This window comes from Sceloporus undulatus, chromosome 3 (genome assembly GCF_019175285.1).
Source record: "Sceloporus undulatus isolate JIND9_A2432 ecotype Alabama chromosome 3, SceUnd_v1.1, whole genome shotgun sequence".
Lineage (NCBI taxonomy): Eukaryota > Metazoa > Chordata > Lepidosauria > Squamata > Phrynosomatidae > Sceloporus > Sceloporus undulatus.
Genome location: NC_056524.1, coordinates 211,468,873 through 211,489,414, shown reverse-complemented (window position 1 = coordinate 211,489,414; position 20,542 = coordinate 211,468,873). Strand labels below are relative to the sequence as shown.

At 42.5% G+C, this 20,542-nt stretch overlaps 1 long non-coding RNA gene across 3 annotated transcripts in view; it reads left to right on the top strand.

Moving 5' to 3' along the window:
- Nucleotides 1-12,265: 12,265 nt before the first annotated feature.
- The window catches only part of LOC121924856, a 52,898-nt gene continuing 44,621 nt past the window's right edge, over nucleotides 12,266-20,542 (top strand). For all 3 annotated transcript variants that reach the window (XR_006102741.1, XR_006102742.1, XR_006102740.1), the window contains exon 1: nucleotides 12,266-12,525. This is a non-coding gene — a long non-coding RNA (uncharacterized LOC121924856). The remainder of the gene's footprint in view (nucleotides 12,526-20,542) is intronic.

The following is a 20,542-nucleotide window of genomic DNA, read 5'->3' as shown; positions in this document are numbered from 1 at the left end:
TAAGAGTTGTTTGAGAGTGGAGTATGCTGCCATGGAGAGTGGTTAAGGTTTTTAAACAGAGGCTGGATGGCCATCTGTTGGGGGTGCTTTGATTGAGAGAGTTCCTGCATGGCAGAATGGGGTTGGACTGGATGGCCCTTGGGGTCTCTTCCAACTCTTCTATGATTCTACCATGGGGTATTTTTGGCAAAATTTGTTCAGAGGAGGTTTGCCAATGCCTTCCCCGAAGATTAGAGAAATGTGACTTGCCCAAGGTCACCCAAAGGGTTTAGCTGGCTGAACAAAGAAAGCAAGGACAAACCACTGCTGAAGAAAACCCTGGGGGTTGCATGGGGGTCTCCAGAAGGGCCGATTTCCTAGAGTCCAGGGCCCTCTGGAGCCCCTCTCTCCATCCCCTCCGCTGCGCTTTGGCCTCCTCCTCCTCCTGCATCCCGAGCTGCTTCCCTCCTCCTCCTCCTCCTCCTCCTCTCCTCTGCCTGACAGATGCCTCAGAGCCCCGGGCCGCAGTTAAGGTGACAAGATGCAGCCATTCTTTATGAGCATTTCATTCCCGCTCGCTACACGACGTAAATTAGATTGGTGTGGGTTACATGCGGGCGAGGAAGCAAGCCATGGCACCGCAGCGCCGGCCCATTGGAGGAGAGGCTGAGCCTGCCGCGAAGGAGTTCATTACTCGGCTTTTATACCCTCGGAATTAGCCGGCCCTGATTGCCTTTGCCTGGATGGGGAGCCCACGGGGCCAGGCAGCCAGGGAGGGAGGAGGCGAGCCCAGCTCTTGCCTCGGATGGCTTTGTGTCTCTCTGTCTACACACACACACACACACACACACACACACACACACAGGGGAATGGGGGGGCCCTCCCTGAGAAAGGGTCAAGGGGAGCAAGGCAGTAGTATGGCTTTGGTGGCTCCTCAGCTCTGGAAGCGCCCTCTGCTCCTCGGTGGTTCCTTTCCTCATTTACACCTTGGGCCCTGGACCAGCCCTGGAATTGTTTGGATCAAAACGCTGGAACTGAGAAGGAGTGGTTTCTCTCTCCAGACCCCTATATATAGATAGATAGCGCTGTAGATTTGCACAGGTCACCTTTCTCTCTGGAGACAAGCTCAGGTGGATTCTCCATCCTCATCTCAAGTTTCTCTTTGGAGAGATAGTAAAGTGGCCTCCCCATCCTCACCTTAAGTTTCTCTTTGGAGAGAAGCTCAAGGACTCTTCATCCTCACCTCAAGTTTCTCTTTCTCAAGAGACACTTATGTGGCCTCCTCACTCCCCCCCTTGGGTTTCTCAAGAGAGACACACCAAGGTGGCCTCCCTCAAGTTTCTCTCTAGAGAGACACCAAGGTGGCCTCCCCATGTCCACCTCAGTCTTCTGCCGTAAGAGTGCACACCCCAGAGAACACACTGGCCCTGGGCTTAGATACTAATGTGGCCTGCCCATCCCCACCTCAAGTTTCTCTTTCTCAAGAGACACTAAGGTGGCCTCCTCATCCCCACCTCAAATTTCTCTCTAGAGAGATACAAAGATGGCATCCCTATCCCAAACTCAAGTTTCTCTCTCTGAAGAGATACTAAGGTGGTCTCCCCATCCCCACCTCAAGTTTCTCAAGAGAGACACACCAAGGTGGCCTCCTTATCCCCACCCCAGTCTTCTGCCATAAGGGTGCACATCCCAGAGAACCCTAGCCTTAGGAAAGCCAGCAAGTAGGCAGAAGCAGTCAGTAACTTAAAGAGGGACATGGCCCTAACAGTCTGTGTGAATGTGTAGGTGAGAGAAGTAAGAATAAGACACTTTGGTTTGTACATAAGAAAAGATGCTGCAGATTGCGTCTCTCTTATCCAAAATGCTTGGGAACAAAAGTATTTTGGATCCCCTCTCCCCAGATTTAGGAATATTTGCATATTCTCTCAGTGTCACAGGAAGGAAAAGGCAAACCCACTCTGAACATTACCAAGAAAACATAATGATACGATCACCTTGCAGTCACCATAATTCAAAAATGAAGGCACACAGCAGCAGCAGCAGCAACAAGTAAATAGTAGGAATAACAGCAGAGTATTCAGACCTAGGTTCTATTACTTATGCCAGAATCCAGAAACCACCACCATCATCCCCAGCACCCTAAGAACATCCTCCAGAACAGCTTTTTGGTGCCATAATGGGTTGCAGCAGGAGTGAAGTGGACAAAAGTCCACCTTCCAGTGCTGCTGGATATGGAAGTACCCCACTAGATGCAGAGATATACTACTGGATCTTGGCCAAAGTGTTTTGTGGTGCTTTATACAATAACATGTTTTATATGCCATACACTTTTGTGGGCTGCTAGCAGTTTCTTATAGTGAAGATGGAGTAGCTCAAAATAACTCCTTCCTTCTTGGGCTATCTAATGGAACTAATAGGTGATGCACTTAGAGCAGGATGGCTGCCCCTCCTTTGATTCCCTTCCCAGGGCAAGACATTTGGCTTCTTGAGGTAAAAGAGAAGCTGCCCCTGCACTCTTCCACACCAAGAAGCTAATTGGGCTGGAAGCTGAATCTTAGGACTCTATTACAAAGGAGCAAGCTCCCGCATACCATGATTAAATGGCCATTAAATCCTGTGAATATCCCGCAAGAGCAGGATTATTTTCAAACGATGTTGCACAACATCACCATTATCCCAGCATTATCCCATGAATAAAGTGGCAAAATTGCACTGCTTTTCATTCATGGGAAAATCCTGTGAATGAAAAGCAGCATGATTTTGCTGCTTTATTCACAGCATAATGCTGGGATAATGGCGACATTGTGTGAAAACAATCCTGCTCTTGTGGGATATTCACAGATTTAATGGCCATTTATTCAGGGGATGCAGGCACTTGCCTCTTGTGTGATAAAGTCCTTAGGCACCTCAGGCCTATGATTTGCAACACAGAGAATCCCAACATGGAGATGTTTTGCAGCTAGATATCCTGGACTGCTAAGGGATCAGTTTTTCACAGGAACCCAACCATATCTAGTCCCATCCATCCATCCATCCATCCATCCCAGGTTGAGACTCAAGGGAGTTTATCAGACAAGGGAAATTGGAAGTATAATCCGATGGCAATCTGAATGCAATCATGGGGTTTAACATTATTGCATGATAACCCACTACATGCAAATTCGGGCAATGGGAAGCCAGTCCGAACACAATCATGGGGTTTCATGTTATTGCGTGATAGACTGCCACACGCAAATTCGGGCAATGGCATACTATTTTCGGGCAATGGAAAGCCAGTTCGAACGCAATGCGCATTCACATAATTGCGCTAAACTAGCAACTTTAAGTGAATGCGTTCTGGTCCCACTTTCTTTTCATTCGAATTCAAGAGAAATTCCTCCCATTTGATAAACTCCAAGGAGGCTTATAAAAAGAGACAATACAGTAAAATGCAAATAGAGATACACACACACACACACACACACACACACCAAGTTTTTAAAAAGTATTTTTTTAAAAAAATCAGAATTAAGACCAATTAAAATTTTATTTTAAAATGGAATAAAAACAGTACAGCATCATAAAAGTCTTTCATTTTAATTTTTAAAGTCAGTTTCAAAAGGTTTGCTGGGAAATAAAGGTCTTAACCTGTCATCAAAAGGAATTGAAACCATCCTAACCTCCTTAAGGAAGGAGTTCCAAAGTGTTGGAGCAGCCACAAAGAAGGTGTCCTGTGTTCCTACCAGTTATGCCTGTGAAGGTGGAATTGCTTCCTCTGCAGATCCTAGAACTCAGGCAGGCTCATATGGGAAGATACCGTCATTCAAATAGCCTGAGCCTGAGCCATATAGGCTTTATAAGTCAAAACCAGCACTCTGAATTGTGCCCAGAAACAGACTGGCAGTTAGTGGAGCGATTGCAACAAGGAAGTTGTGTACTGTCTGTTACCAGCACCCATTAGTAATCTGGCAACAGCTGTTTGAACTAACTGAAGCTTCCAAACAGTCTTCAAAGGCAGGCCCACATAGAGTGCATTACAGTGCACCCACACCAACCACAGACTTGCCATCTACAGCTCTGAACTTCCGCAGATGGCAAAACCTGGCTTTTTCAATGGGTGCATGTGCATGCATGGCTATTGAAAAGAATGGGACGTAAGGTCTCACGTTTTTGCTATCCACTGGGGAGCGGGTCCGGAGTGGATCCCCGTGTCTAGCAAGGAACGACTATATAATAATTCAACCAGGGTATAACTAAGGCATGTGTTACTTTAGACAAGTTCAGTAAACCAAGGAACGAGCACAGTTGGCAGACTGGCTTTAACTGCGCAAATGCAATTCTGGCTACTGTAACCCTGAGCATCCAGGATCAGTGCTGATCCTGAATCCAGAGGTATACCCAAGCTGCAGACCTGCATCTTCTTAGGGAATGTAACCCCATCCAACACAGACTGAATCCCTATTCCCTGATCTGCCTTTACAACTGAGAAGGAGCACCTCTGTCTTGTATGAATTAAGCTTCAACTTGTTTGTCCTAATCCAGTCTGTTACAGCTGCCAGGCACTGGTTTAACACAGAAACAGTTTATTAGGAATTAGGTGGAAAAGATTAATATAGCTGGGTATCATTTGCACACTAGTGACACCTGGTCCCAGAACTCTGAATCACCTCATCTAGTGGCTTCATGTATATGTTAAATAGCATGAGGAACAAAACAGAGCTCTGTGGGATCCCACACGCCAATAGCGAAGGAGTCCAAAACAGGAGGCCCCCAGCCCCACCTTCCTCCATGAAAGAATGAAGCCATTGCAAAACAATGCCTCCAAAGTCTCATCCCAGTGAGGTAACATAGAAGGATACCATGATAAATGGTATAAGGGCTGCTGAGAGGTCCAGCAAAACCAACAGGAACAGGGATTTCCTCATTGTTTAGGTTGAATTTACATAGAACCTCCATGCTCATTATTTTTGTTTTCTTTATATTCAGTGTTAAACCTGCTTTTGCACTTTCTTCTTTGACCTTCCTTAGTAATTTTTTCCAGTCTGTGATGTTTTCTGCTAGTAGTATGGTGTCATCTGCATATCTTAGATTGTTGATGTTTCTCCCTCGTATTTTAACTCTTCCTTCCTCTGAGTCTAAACTTGCTCTTTGTGTGGAACAAAAAGGATGATAGAATGTAGTCTTGCCTGACTCCATTGCTAATTTCAGTAAGGCTTATCTGCAAGAAACAGGACTTGTAAAGCTATTTGTGATAATATAATGAGCAATCAAGTCTTATTCCCACATTTGGGCAAGAATGCCCATGGAAAAGGAAAACTTTATCCAGTTTTTTCAGAAATGCCCACGCACACAGAGGATGTAAGCTTCTTTCCCATTTCTGCTCATTGATAATACCTGTAAAATGCCCATAGATTTTTGTATTCTAGTGAAATGGTTTTCAGGTTCTTTCCTCCACAGGTGTCTTTCCATGGATGAGGGGAAAAGTACATTGGCACTCCCTGAAGATAATAGCCTTCTAGAAAAATGTAAATGTTGCTCTTTGTCTAAACCATCCTCCCAGACAAAACTGTTTACCAATCACAGCACACAGAACATCAGGAATGAGCTCCTAAAGTGATGCTATGACACATATAGCTAACATTATGCATTATTAAAACAAAATGGTGTTCAAGGAAGGGAAAATGCTTGGACCTTTGGGCATAAACACACCTGAGAAATTACTGAGTCATGTACTCCCATTTTTCAGCTCACTTTTATGAAAGACATCAAATAATTGCTAGGGCAAAGAAAGAATGATAAGAGTGATTCAAAATTTCATAAACAACCCATTGCAGCTAATAGCTTATGACCACTTTGTATGTGATCACAGCATAAAAAGAATTTTAAGGCTTTTGTGTGCAGTGTGCTCTATGCATCCACTAAACACAATAGAATTTACCTTGACTCTATCTATATACTTCTGAAAAGAGCAAGGGCCTCTGAAGAATTCAGGCTTGGTAATTAATCTCAATAACGGTGTGGGGAAAAAACAACATTTTACTTGGTTTTTGCAGGGGAGGTTAGCATCCTAGGCTACAAACCCATTGCCATGAGGGACAAAACTGAGGCTTCGATCATATTTGAAGCTATTTATGGAAATTTATGTCCTTGCATTTGCATTTTTATTGAGGTTGCCACATATATTTTGCCAAAATACATTATCAATACATTATCAAAAAGAGGGGGCACAGATTTGCACAGCAGTTCCATATACTAATTTACACAGAAATGTGCAAGTTGAGAAACAATTACTATAATTTAAATGGGCATACAAGATTTCTCACCATGGCAAAGAAGACTGTGACCAGGTGCCTGTATGCCTGCTCAATCTGCTGTCTGGGTGTTTACTGTCTATGAGTAATTTCATGTTCTTTGTTCTTCCTTCTTACAGTTCTTTATCTTTAAACTGGGCAGCACCAAAGTAGTAGGTGCCTTCAAATAAAGGACGATCATTGAAGAGCCTTTCAAATATAGGACTGTTCTCACTGTAAAATGGCACACAAAGCTTCTTTAGGACCTACATTGTTCAGCTCTTGTGATATTTGCTGGAACCAATCAGAAGTAGCATTAGAGAACAACATCAAGCATATTTCTGGCTCAGGATCCTCTATAGAACTGTGAAAATGTACTTTGACTAATACTCAGGCTTCCGGATGTCAGATTTTTTTTTAAGTTCCAAAAGGGTGACTGTGCTTGTGTGTTGCAGCAAAAACAACAAAGCATCTTCTTTTGGCACCTTAAAAATGGATTAATTATTGTGGCAGAAACATTCATAGATGAGAGTCCATTTTGTTAGATTCATGGAGTATAATCCTGAGTTGACAAGTATGGTTTTAAAATGGTAATTTCCATTCCATTTGGCTAAATCTAGTGCCACAAACTGTAACTATTTTCAGAGGTATAGCTGGTGTCAGTTCCTAGGGAGAATTGAAACCAATGCTGCTGATAGGATTTGGAGACCTAAAATAAGTGAGCAAACATCTAGTTCACGTATTCATACAGTACACACATGCATATGGGTATACTGTCTCATTGGGAGTATGGTATGGTGGCAGAGGGGTGAAAGGCTTTTGCTGAGAAGACAGACTAAATGTCCCAAACAGCTAATGGGCAGAAGCAGTAGATAGGGGTGATACTGGTGGAGGATCTTTCAGAGACAATGGTGTTCAGAGACATAGTACTATCACACCCACACACTAATGTGTGATAGTACTGTGAAGAGGGAAGCCTGGTAAACCCCCTTTTGAATTTTTTACCATGGAAACCCAATGATGAGACAGTCCAAGTGAAACAAGAGAAAATGTTAGGACAAATTCAGTGAGCTACTAAGATAGAGTGGAGGATAACTAGGAATAGTGATGGAGCTAATGACATAACTGAACTCAAGATGAAAGGATGTTCAGCTATAACATGAGCTGCACAACTCATAGGAACATGGATTGTGAGAAGCATGACTCAGGGGAAGCTAGACATAGAAAAACAAGAAATGGAAAGCATAAAGATTTCAATATTAGGGTGAGTGGCCTAAAGTGGACAAGAATGGGATGTGTTGAGTTAGATAATTACATAGTGTTTTACTCAGGAAATTAAGATCTAAGAAGAAATGGAGTGGCATTCATATTTAGGAGAGACGTAGCAAAAGCAGTCAAAGGATATAATGCAAAGTCTGATCAAATCATGTCAATAAAACTTCAGCAAAAAAACCTATTAAAATAATATTCAAGTTTATGCTCCAACAACAGAAGCAAAAGAAGAAGAAATTGAGAAATTTGTGGGGGATTCCAAGAAGAAGTTGATCGCACACTAGGGTTGCCATGTCCCGCCCCCAGGTGGGATAATCTCACTTTTGAACTGGGCGGGGGTGCCCCGTCTCAGTTCGTTCCTGGACCCGGGTTTACCCCAGGTCCGCTGCTGCGGCTGGCGCCTGTGGCAGCGGCTGCACTGGCCGTTGCGTGCGGCTGCTCCAGTGGGCATTGCGCTGTGCCGCACACACCATGCGCCACATGTCGCCGCCGCCGCAGCCACCACCAACGCGGCCGGCACCTTCCTAGCCCTGCGCGCTCTCACAGGGTTGCGCACAGGTCTAAGTAGGAGGATTTTCTTCTCCTGGGGCTGGCTGGCCAATGGCTGCTGGCAGGGGGCGGGCTGTTGGAGCTCCAGTCCGCCCCCATTGACCAGCCAGCCTCAAGAGGAGGAGCTCCTCCTCTATCGGCTCCCCATGTGGGCCAGCCAGGGTCCAGCAAGGAGAAGGAGGAGGAGGAGGAGGGAGGAGGAAGGAAGGAGGAGGGAAGAGGGAGGAAGGAGGAGAGAGGAAGGAGAGGAAGGAGGAAAAGGAAGAGGAAGAAGACTAGCAGGAGGAGGAGGAGGAGGAGGAGGATTTCCATTCCATTTGTACATGTCTGCTTTGTTTTAACAATGATGATGATGATGATGATGATGATGATGATGATGATGATGATATCAGTCAGCTTCTGAGGCATGGCCAATGTAAGTTGCTCTGATTTTTACAAACTCATGTGCAGTGAAGAAAAACCAAAGTCCCTTGACCAAGTACACACTTCTAAGAAGTACAGTTAAATCCGAGGGCAAATCCACTTCTTGTTAAACCACCGTGACATGTTAAATATGCATAGCCACCTGAACCCATGTTCAGTGTGAAACCCAAAGAGTTTGGTTATGCAATAAGCCTCTGAAATATGCAAGAGGCCATGTTAAATAAAGCCATGTTCAATGCTCAAATGTGCTGTTTGGAATGGGGGGGGGGGGGGGTTGGCCAGAAAGGGAAGTACATTTCTGCCATCTGTCTAGGAATAATGCCCAAATGTCCTCCATTTTGATCATGCCTAAGAAACATGCATTTATATTAACATTTTTAAAAAAACTATCAAAATTTTCCATGTGTCCTCCATTTAAAAATATGTCCTACATTTTAGGTAAAATTTGTCCTACATTTGTCCCAATTTGGAGGTCCTGACTTATGGCAACCCTATCGCACACTAAAACAGGACTTCCTGCTAATCATAGGCAACTGGGATGGAAAAATAGGAACCAGAACAGAATCAAAGATTGTAGGAAAATTTGGCCTGGGTTCAAAAAATGAAGGAAACTGACAATGAATCCCGTAAGGTCACAGATTTGTTCATTTCAAACACATTCTTCAAGCAACTCAAGAAGCAATTGTATATGTGGGCATCACCTGAAGGCCTACACAGAAATCAAATAGACTACATAATTGGAAGCAGAAAATGCACAAAATAATGCACAACCTATACTCTGGACAAGAGGCTTATATTAGGACCAGAATATGGAGAAACAGAATGCTTTCTAATTGGCTATGGGGTCAGAAAAGGCTGTATTTTATCATCCTGTTTAATTTGTATGCTGAAAATATAATATATAAGGCAGGATTAGACTTGGAGGAAGGAGGCATGAAAATTGAAGGAAGGAACATCAACAATCTAATATATAGTTGATCCTCCACATTTGCAGCTTTAACTTTTGTGGATTTTATTATTTACGGTTTTGATTAATATGTTATCTCTCGGAATCTCTAGGTCCTCAAGTGCAGATCTGCCAGAAGATGACCATAGAGTTGTGCTGGAAAACCTAGCAGATCCTAGAGAAAACACTTCTCTAGGCATTTCTAGGTCCACCAGCATGATTCTATCTATGATCAATTTTTGGCAGATGTTGGACCACAGAGTTGCACTGGAGGAACTTAGAGATTCCTAGAGAGGTGTTACCTTAGGTAAAAAGAATACTTTTTTTTTATTTGCAGTTTTACCACATTCATGGAGGTCCTATGTGAATGTGGAGGAACCACTGTATCTCTATTCAGGCTCTGTATTTAGACGACAATACTACTTGCAGAAAATAGCAAAGATTTGGAAAGATTATTGAAGAAAGTCAAAGTAGAATGTGCAAAGTAGCAGCAAGTAACAAGTACATTTCTATACTGCGTATCAGTGCACTTAAGCACTCCCTAAGTAGTTTACAAAGTGTAAGCTAATTGCCCCCAACAATCTGGGTACTCATTTTAGCAACTTCAGAAGAATGCAAGCCTGTGTCAAGCTTGAGCCCTTTTGCTGGTATTCAACTTGCAACCTTATGGTGAACATTAAGAAAACAAAAATAGTGACTACTGTATAAGCCATCTACATAATTTTAAAGCAGACAAAGAAGACATTGAAATAGTTCAAAATTTTCCACACCTGGGCTCAGTCATTAATCAGAGCTGAGACTGCAGACAAGAAATCAGAAGAAGACTGGGTCTAGGAAGGGCAGCTATGAAGGAACTAGGCATGATCCTGAAGGGTAAAGATATATCACAGAATACTAAAGTTAGGATGGTACATGTCATAATATTATCATTTCTATGTATAGTTGTGAAAAGCTAGACAGTGAAAAAGCTGATAGGAGGAAAATAAAAACATATCTAAAATATGGTGCTGGAGAAGAATTGTGCAGATAACATGGAATGATAAAAAGAGAAATGAATTGGTTCTAGAGCAAACCAGGCCTGAACTCTCACTGGATGCACAGATGACTAAACTGAGATTGTCGTAGTTTGACCATATCATGAGAAGAAATGACTCACTAGAAAAGATGATAATGCTTGGTAAATTAAAGGAAAAGAGGAAGAGGACAGAAAAGAGGAAGACCGCATACCAGTTTCTGATGCCACAAAACCTGAATATACATGGAATACACAGGGCAACATGAGGACCTCTCATTCATAGGGTCACTAAAGGTTGAAGTCAACTTGAGGGCATGAACAACAAAAGAAAAACTACTGCTTGGGTCATATGTAATCTCAGAAATATTGAAAAAATAATTTGAGAATTAAAAGAGAATCTTCTTTAATGGCATATAAGATTGTAGCTATATAGGATATACATATACCACGAGAAATGAGGCTTGGATCATGCTGTCTATATCATTATATTACTGTCTGTTGGAAGGAAATTATGCTGAAAGAAGTACCCCTACTCCATGGAATCCAAACAAATATCCACCAGTGATCCCTTTATTGGCCAACAGAAATGCACAATATACTTGTTGCAAGCTTTTGAAGCTCCATGGACTTCTTCATCAGGCAAGATGTTACAAACCAAACAGGAGGGAAAAAACAATTGGGGATGTTAGTCAGATGCCTACATGTTGTTTCAGTCTTTAGCAAAGATCGTATACTGGGGAGGATATCTTTTGCAGGCAGGCTCCTCCAGCTTCTGGCTATGCAGTAATAGGGAGATTTTCAAAGTCCATGAAATTTAAAGTCCATTTGCATCTCAGCAGGGACCCCTCTTTTGCAATCCAATGTGTCTCTATTCCAGTGAGGTCACAGGGCTCTTTGCAGGTAGAGAACAAGGGATTTCTCAAGAAGTCTCCCTGTTTTTGCATCAGGAACATTTTGGTGGTATAGAGGTAAAACATGCGAATTCAGTCCAAATTAAAGAAGAATTGTTTTACCTTGGGTGAAGGTATATGCTAGCCATCGAAGCATTGTGGTTTGAGTGCTGGACTAGGACTCCAGGAGATCAGGGTTCAAATCCCCACTCAGCCATGGAAACCACTGGGTGATCTTGGACAAGTCACACTCAGCCTCAGAGAAAAACAACAGCAAACTTTCTCTGAACATATATTGGCAAGAAAAGTGCAAAATATGTTTGCTTTAGGGCTTCCATAACTTTGGAATGACGTGAAGGCACACAGCAACAACAGAATGTTACACAGATGAAATACAAGAATCATGAGTCCTTGGAAATAAATCCAGTTCTGGGCCCTCCGGGATAGAACCAGTTCTGGGCCTTCATGGATAGTTGTTGTTATTGTTGTTGTTGTTATTTGCCTTCAAGTCATTTCTGACTTATGGCGACCCTATCATGGAGTTTTCTAAGATTTGTTCAGAGGAGGCTTGCCTTCCCCTGAGGCTGAGAGAGTGTGATTTGTCCAAGGTCACCCAGTAGGTTTCCATGGCCGAGTGGGGATTGAACCTTGTTTTGCACAGTCACAGCTGATCACTCAGATCAGTATGCCACACTAGCTTCTCATGGATTTCCTTCTGTCCAAAGCCCATCTTGCTGCTGAAAGCAGGAAAGCGTAAAAATATAATGAATAAACAAAATAATTTGCTGCCCTTGTATGGCAACCCCCCCTCTTAAAATAATATCTATGCCACATGTGACAGGAAACTCTTCCTTCCCAATGCTAGGAATTCTTTAGAATAACCATTGTCTAGTCTAATTCCGTGAGGCGTACTGAAGGAAACAGGATTGTCTGCGCAGATGCCATCTTGATCTCTCTAGAAAGGTTGGATACAAGTAAGAGAGGAGAAGAGGGAGAGAAAGTGCCAAAGCCAGCACTTTGAAGGGGAAAAAAAAAAGACTAGAAGTAATCACTTAAAGAAAAGAAAAAAAAAGCTTCACAGTTGGGCTCATCCAGTCTGCCCTGCTGCTCTTCAGTCATCTCTAAGCTGGCTCCAGGTGAGATGTGCAGTGCTGGCAGATGACGCCCTTCTCTCCATCTGGGGTAGGTAAAGCCAGAACAACTCTCTGGTGTCTGAGTGCTGCTGAGCTGTCATTAGTATGCAAAGAATGTGAGGGGAGTGAAAGACAGAGAAAGTGCATGGGGAAGGGGGGGGGGAGCCAGTTGTTTTATTCATGGCTGGTGATATTACAGACTGAGTGAAAATCACATTATCGTAATGGGAAAGTTAGAGTTGCTGAGACGATGCCCTGAAGCCTGCACGCTGATTGGGGTGTGATTGCTATCTGTATTTATATGTAGAAAGCAAAGTTCACTCTCAGTTCAAGATGGTGGCGCCTGCTTCCTTCATGCTACATAATTCTTCAGCAGGGAGAAGGCTGGGGAAAAAAGAAGCATGTGAGTGCCTAACCAGGCATGGGGGGGGGGGCTGCTGGGGGTGGTGGGGTAGAGGGACTTCCAGAATACACAGCTAGTCCCCTTCTCTCCCCATTCCCCTCCATTTCCAACTGCCCCATTCAGTTGTAGTCAAAAAGATTTGTTGCAGTTGTGTGTGTGTTTTAAAAAAATCTATGATTTCTTTGAAGGAGAATGGTAGCAGTATAGATCAGCTGAACAGGCAGCTGTGATGGGAGTGAAATGCTGGAGAGAGAACAGAAAGACTATAATGCCTGGGCCATGGGGAGCATTTTGGAAGCAACACAGGTTATTGGCCAGATACAGCAGCCTGAAGCCATAACAGTATACAGACTGACCACCCTTGATGTATTTCATGCCAGTAGAACTGTTCCTGAGCCCGAGCTCAGGAAAGTTACTTTTTTGGAGTGCATATCTTAGCTATATATTACTGGATCCTGTAGTACAAAAATAACTTTGTCATGTTCTGCCTTTCACAAAGGACATTTCTAAAAATGGAGTGTACAATGTGTACATTGGAGCAAGCACAGCATAGTCTGGACTGCGACTCTGAAGACCAGGGTTTGATCCTAGCTCAGCTATGAAACCCACTGGGTGACCTTGGGCAAGTCATACTATCTCAGCCTCAGGGGAAGACAATGGCAAACCTTGTCTGAACAAATCTTGCCAAGAAAACCCCATAACAAGTTTGCCTCAGGGTCGCCATAAGTCAACTTGAAGGCACACAACAACTTCTTAGATTCTTCTGTCCTCTTTTGAAAGGTCCCTGAGTGATCTCAAAATGAGCAAACATAGGGCCACTGTATGGGAGGCCTGCAGACCTGCCTCCTAGATCCGATCATGTCAAAGTGCGAAGAGGACCAGCCTGGTCCATCTACTAGAAGAGCCCTGGTGGTGCAGTGGTTAAATGCCTGTACTGCAGCCATTCACTCACAAACCATAAGGTTGAGAGTTCAATACCAGCAAAAGGGCTCAAGCTCGACTCAGGCTTGCATCCTTCCGAGGTTACTAAAATGAGTACCCAGAATGTTAGACCAATTAGCTTACACTTTGTAAACCACTTAGGGAGTGCTTAAGTGCACTGATAAGCGGTACAGAAATGTACTTGCTATTGCTATTGCTACTAGCCAGAGAAGGAGCCTTAGAAGGGATTGCTTTTCCAAACCCTACCAGAAAGAAGAGTAGGCTCTAACTGCAGTTGTGAGTTGAAGGAACAGACATCCTGGGCTCTTCCATTAACCAAAGGGCCAGAAGCCATTTGAGCATTAAACCTGTTGGTTTCATAAAGAACATTGTAGAAAGAAGAAGGCCAGCCTGGCCCCATCCATTAACCAGAGAAGCAGGATCTGGAAGAAGCTGATTATCTCCTCCTTTCTAGAAAGAGGTCTTTGTTCCAACTGCCTCTTCCCTGGGACTACAGATCTGAATGAAAGCAACCTATTCTGATCTCATCCATCCCTCAGCCACAGGTTCAGGGACTGCTGGATTATGTGAATGTTATATGTGTGGGAGTTTGTATTGATGTAGTTTGTTGCCTCCAATTGCCTTGAGAATAATTTGATTGAAAGGTAGTGTGTAAATATTCCAAATAAAACAAATCTCTGCACTGGCTGTCTCTGTCAAGCCATAGCAAAGGTGTTGTATGAGCAACCTAGTGAAGCAGCTTTGTCATCTGTCCAGGAGAGGGCACTGTGTCACTAGGTAGCCAGGGTGTGGCCATACACTGGTCCCTAATGGAGAGGGAGCAAAGAGGATAGATGTGTCCAGTAGCACAAGACTTTTAGGTGACAACAGTAGTGGAAATGTAGGCTCTTCAACAAGCCAGTCCAATAATAGTAACATTGGCATGCTACACAACTTTGTTTTTGTTCTGTTCAAGTAGACAGGTTCAGATTATAACACTGAATAGAATTTGTCAGCCAAGACACATGCCACCACTGCCTGTTCCTGCTTCCAAGGATGTGCAGATGATGACAACACTGTGATAATGGCACTTAACTAGAGTTTGGACGTTTCTTGAGGTTGGCCATCCCAACTGAAAGATTCCAAAAGTTGCAATTCAAGAAAGGAACACTTCCAAAGCTATGCACTTAACCCAGTTCATATCTGCCCTACAGGGAAGGTAGAAGAGTGCTACAGAAAGGAGGCACTCTTCTACAATGCCTCCTCTGGTGTACCTAATGCCATAGCTTAGCAGTTAGGATAGAAATGCAATCATTGGCATCTCTGCATATTACAATTGCAATCCAAACAAGAGTTTGTCATCACTTGGCAAGACAAATATAGACTGTCTGCAAACAGTCACTCTCAGGACAGGTACACACCGACCATCATTTTTTTAGTGTGGTATGTTTCCTTTCTTGTGGGGGTGCTATAGAGTATCTGGGGGTTATGTGTCAAGAGATGGCCATTCCTCACTTGATTACCTGTATGGGATGCTTTGCTTATATTCTTATTACATATGCATCCTACTTTTCCTCCAAGGATCTCAGGGTGGTGTACACATCTTCCTTCTTCTCCATTTTGTCCTCACAACAGCCCTGTGAGGTTGTTCAGGCTCAGATATAGTCAAATGCTAGAATAAACAACAACAAAAAGATTTTCAAATGGCAATAGAAAAGTATCAACAATAGCATGAGGCAGATCTCTTAAGGCATTTTGCATTCTGGGTGCTGTCGCAGGAAAGGTGCTTTTTTGCCTGACAACTATGCCTTGGTGGTGTAGATGATATTCTGATGCAGATAGCACAATATGGGAGGAGATCCTAAACAGTTTAGAGCATTAAAGCCATACGAGCATGCCGAGTTGTGCCTCAAAGCTAACAAGTGTTTTGGAAGCAAAGAGGTATCAATGCTTGTATAAAATGATTAATGAGAAAGGAGAGTCTAAATAGTTCCAGCCCCCCCCTCCATTTTTGTATCTTTCTTTGGTCTATGTACTCAAGCCTTTTGCTTCCTTCTTAGTTGCAAATATCACTTCCCCCTTCTCTCAAGAAGTTAGTATCTTTGTTTTCCTTGTCTGGAAAGAGCATCCATGATGCTCCAATCCCAACAATGTGACAGCCAGATTTTAGGGGCTCTTCTAACCAAGTTTAGGTTAGCTTCTTTTCCCTATCTCCTTTACTATCCTGAGATGGATTTCTTCAGACAATAAATTATTATTATTATTATTATTATTAACCTTTATTTATGAAGCGCTGTAAATTTACACAGCTCTGTACATACAATCTTTTAGTTAGACGATTCCCTGCCCACGGGCTTACAATCTAAAAAGACAAGACACAGAAGGAGAAGGGAGTGGTGGAGGGAAAGGGTAAGAGGTCCAGCAGTCCCTCTCTACCTCCAAGGCCTGGACCAAGAGAGATGGACTGGAGGGAGGGCGAGGCTTCATAATGGATGGTTAATCATTTTCCAGGGAAAATACATACTCTCAAGTAGGATAAAACATATACAGTACATAGCAATACAGGAAATGGTTCAATAAACAGGCACCACAAGAACATCAAATAGTAAGCGACAATTATGCAATGCCTGGGAAGGCTTCTCTGAACAGGATGGTTTTCAACTCCGTTTTGAAGCTGGTTAAAGAAGTGATGGCTCTTGCTTGTGGGGGAAGAAGGTTCCAGGAGTGAGGGGCAGCAAGTGAAAAGGGGCGAATCCGGGATGGGGCAGAGGATTGTAAAAACAATGTAAGTTGTTTTTCTTTTTTACTTTACAAGAGCATCCAGAATAATTTCTCTTATTTATACCACAAGCTCATGTTGTACTAGTCCCACTACACTGCGCTTGATATAAATACCAAATATTTCTACATATCAAAATGGGTAAAAAGCAGAGTAACATACGCCACAAAACAAGGAAGTAGTGAGATTGGGAGGCCTACTGAATGTTCCTTTGTGGAACCCTGAGTTGTAGTATCCATAAGACATCCACTTTCAACCTGGTGCCTGTGGATAGTTTTGGACTCCAGCCCCTGTGATCCACGGCCACTAGTTGTGCTGGCTGGTCCCAAACATCCAGAAGGCACGATATTGGAGAAAGTTGCCATAAGGTATCCGATAAAACAAAGTACTATGCTTTTCCCACATTGCTGTTTGTGGAAAGTGTCTCCTTTTTGTGCACCATGCCTTTTCATTCCATTTGCTTTCATCAGAGTTTCTGTGAGAATGCTCTAAGTGAGAGGTATGCAATCTGTCACACTCCAGAGGTTGCTGAACTCTTAACTTATATCACTCCCAGGCAGAGTGGCCAATGGACAGGCATAGTAGAGGCTGAAGTCTAACAACCTCTTTGTCAGATGACAAAGTAGACTAAAGTCTACGAAAGCTCATGCTGCCAATTTCTTTCAATTAGTCTCAAAGGTGTGACAAGATCTCTCTCTGTACTGATTCTACAGACTAACACAGCTATCTTTCAATTCAGCCTCTGGAGGGTAACAGCTATCACCATCCCTGCTCTTCACAAATCACTACCCCTGCTCTGAGAACTATAAACGCAAGGATAAAATAATGTTGCAAGCAATTTGCATATGATATATGAGACATGTATCCTCCTAGCTCAGGGTGAAAATTATGTGGCTTTCCAGATGTTGTTGGACTTCAGTTTCCACAAGTCCTAGTCAGTGTACCAGTAATGAGGAATACTACAAGTCAAAGTTCCAAAATATCTGAAAGGCCACACAATACCCACCCCGATTCACATTACGGTTTTGGATGTAAGCTAAGGGGACATTGATAATAATCACAAGCCTGCAAAACAGAGGGTCATAAAAAACCTTTTTTTTAGAAAATGTATGCTGGTGTTATAGGAATTTGGTGTTTTAAATCCAAAAATGACCTCAGATGTGTTCCATCACATACCCTTTTTTCACAACTTGCTTTGATGTTTCTATGTTGTAATATGTGACTGAATGAAATGATCCTACCAGGAATTATCCTGTAAAGAACAAGAAATGGGTTAAAGTCTTCTAGCAGACTCTCAAAACACTTTAATTTGCTAATATGAAGCACAAAAATAAGTTCAAAAGCAGTAAAAGAAAGCACTACACCAGTGTCCACAAGTGATCAGAGCTGAGTAACAACTGAATTGATAAAAATGTCAAATTTGTGAATGACTTGTATGTGGTACAACATTTTTATTCTGTTTTTCAAATTCAGCACCCCAAATACATTACAAACAACTATAATACTGAAAAAAATTTCATCTCAGGCCTGTGTAATCAATATATAATTAGCATTTTCCTCTAGGGAAGGGATTTCTGCTGTTCCCTAGTTGTGTGAACTTGCTCACAAGATGCTAAATAAAACTTGCTCCCCATTGAGCTACACCTCCAGCTCCTGTTCTAACTGAGCAAAGATTAACCTCATGCTGAAGGATGTTTTGACTCAGCCTGTGACCCTGAGTAGGATGAGATGGGGGCTTCTTTTTAATTCTTTGTTTGCATGGGTTCCAAACTCACAGTTCACTTATCCTATGTTCTGCAGAGTTCCAGCAATAAAAATCTCTGCCTTAGAACACCCTTTAGCAACTACGTGGCTGGTTTTTAATTAACTGAGCAGGAAGGAAGTGCTGTCTCTATTCTCTCTCCAAATCTGTGGGATTTCAGTGGTGGCTCTTCTTCTTCCCAGTACACCTTTCTGAGCAGCCATCTATAATAGTGAAGCAAAACCTGAAACAATTTACATAGAAGTTAAAAACCACAAAGCACTTTATGACCATTACTGCGCCAGTCTTCACTTCCTTCATCCCTTAGAGTATATGAATGCCACCTGGCTAGTTTTAGGGCAGCCCCACTATGTGACTGCTATACCACCAGCAATTCAAATGTACATATGTTCAAAGGATCTTTTTCAGAAATGACTGAAACTTTATTAAAAGTAGGGTAAGGTAAAAACTATTGAATATTTTTAAAGAGTATTTAGGAAAGCTGGGGGGGAAAAAAGCTTCCATCATGTGACTCATCTTTGAGGAAGAGCTAAGATACAGCCAGCCAGCCAACCACTGTCTGGCATTTGCTGCAAAAATATTAATGTTACCTTTGCTTGCCTTTTAGTAGTGTCATTACTTACCATTCTGATTGGCTGTGCCTGTGAAAGCACTATGGTAGCATTCAAAGTGGAAAGAGGAAGAAAAAATGATAAAGGAGAAATAATAGAAACAGAACAGTTCAGAAACTGGGGGAAAATTGTGCTGAACAAAAACAGAAAAATGTTTAAATAGCTCATTGGTCGGGGAGGGACTCCACCCTTTGAAGTAGCTAGTTTTGAGCCATTCCATAGGGTAGTTATATCAGTTTGTTGTAGCAGCTGGGGATAACATTTCATCCATTTCATATGGATGGGAGCACACAAAATTGAATGCTACAGTTAGGAATGGAAAAAAAAATTAGTGAGATTCTCATTTTCCTACAAAAATAGCCATTTCACTCTTCTCAAGATTGGCAACAATGTGTTTTCACCTGTATTTCAAAGGCTTGTGATATATTTTGGACAAAAATAGTGCACACAACCAGGTATACATTAAAAAATGCAATCAAATGTACTTCAATCAATGGAAAAATGCATATACAAATGTATAAAACACATGACAAAAAAAAAACATAGAACTATTTTTGAACAGTACTTACAAGTGGGAGAAAAAAATGTCTCACAACCTAGTGTGGAACTGGGAAAGAAGGAATATGCTGGTACAGTTCTGAGAAATGCAACAAGAGTGGGAGTGTCAGATTTTTACATCCCTAGCCACAATAAATCTGTTAATCTTTAAGATGCAATAAGACTGCTGGTTAGTTTTGATTTAAAGTTTGAAAGTGGAGAATGTTTGCTAAAGCCTTAGCTATAAAATATTACAATTCCTATTTCAATGACAGAGAGCCAAATCTGGTAGAATCTGTCAGGCTCCTGCATAAGCATTTGTTTAGGGACTGCAAGCCTAGTGATTCTGATCATAAACTACAGTTGCCCTAAACTAAGCTCGTGCTGGTCATCTAACCATCTGAATGACAGAAGGGGACTACAGAGGGGAGGCTATACCACATAATGAAAAGATAATCCCATTGTGAGATCCTTGGAGGAGGGGTAAAATATGATCACACAGGTTAGCCAGACAGGGTCTTCCTGCTGTTGCCAGTATATTCTGTTGAATTAATACAACAGAAGGTGAGGAATTAGCACAGAATTTTTCTCTGAACTTATTTAAGCAACCTCAGCCAAATGTCTAGTTGGCTAGTGAACTCTGGAAGAAGAAATCCCAAGCAGCTGTGCAATCGCAGAGTGATGATGGGGGTTTGCTTCCCAGCCCCACCTTGTGCTTTGTCTTTCACAGTGAGGTACCCACTTCTGAATATTTCTTCTCTAAGAAAATCCTATGAAGTTTGTGGGGTTGCCAGAAGTAAACAGGCAATTTGAAGTTGTATAGGTCTAGTCTGCACAGGCCAGGATACTCCAAGGCCTGTTACAGACTGCCAAAATAAAGCTGCTTCGGGTCTCTTTGGAGGTATGCTCTTTAAATGATGCATGGGTCCTAAGAGTCCGGAGGTTGCGTCAAAGCCACACTCCATTCCTAAGCACTGGAGGGCAGCTTTGGTGCAGCTTCCAGATTCTTAGGATGCATGCATCATTTAAACAGCATACCTCCAAAGAGACCCG